Raw genomic sequence first — 345 nt, forward strand, 5'->3', positions numbered from 1 at the left:
ACAGGGTTGAGGGCGTCGCCTTGCTGCGGCCCTGCTGCTGCTGCTGCTGCTGCTGCTGCTGCGAGGGTACCGGAGCTTGAGGCTGTCTGGGCTGCGTCTGCGTCTGCTGCTGCTGCTGCTGCCTTTGCTGCTGAGCGCTGCTGCAGCAGCTGCCAAGCCAGCACTGCTGTCACCCCCCCCACAGCCACCACGAGGGCGCCCCCAACCCCCACAAGCAGCCAAACCCAATTTGCTGCTGTTTGTCTTTTCCCAGGGGGGCCCCCCTCATCTTTAGTACCCTCTTGGGGGCCCCCCGCGGGCCCGGGGGCCCCCCCTGCTGCTCCCAGGGGCCCCCCCTCCTGTGCT

Source organism: Eimeria tenella, genomic scaffold (assembly GCF_000499545.2).
Source record: "Eimeria tenella Houghton genomic scaffold, Eth_scaff2244, whole genome shotgun sequence".
In the NCBI taxonomy this organism is placed as follows: Eukaryota; Apicomplexa; class Conoidasida; order Eucoccidiorida; family Eimeriidae; genus Eimeria; species Eimeria tenella.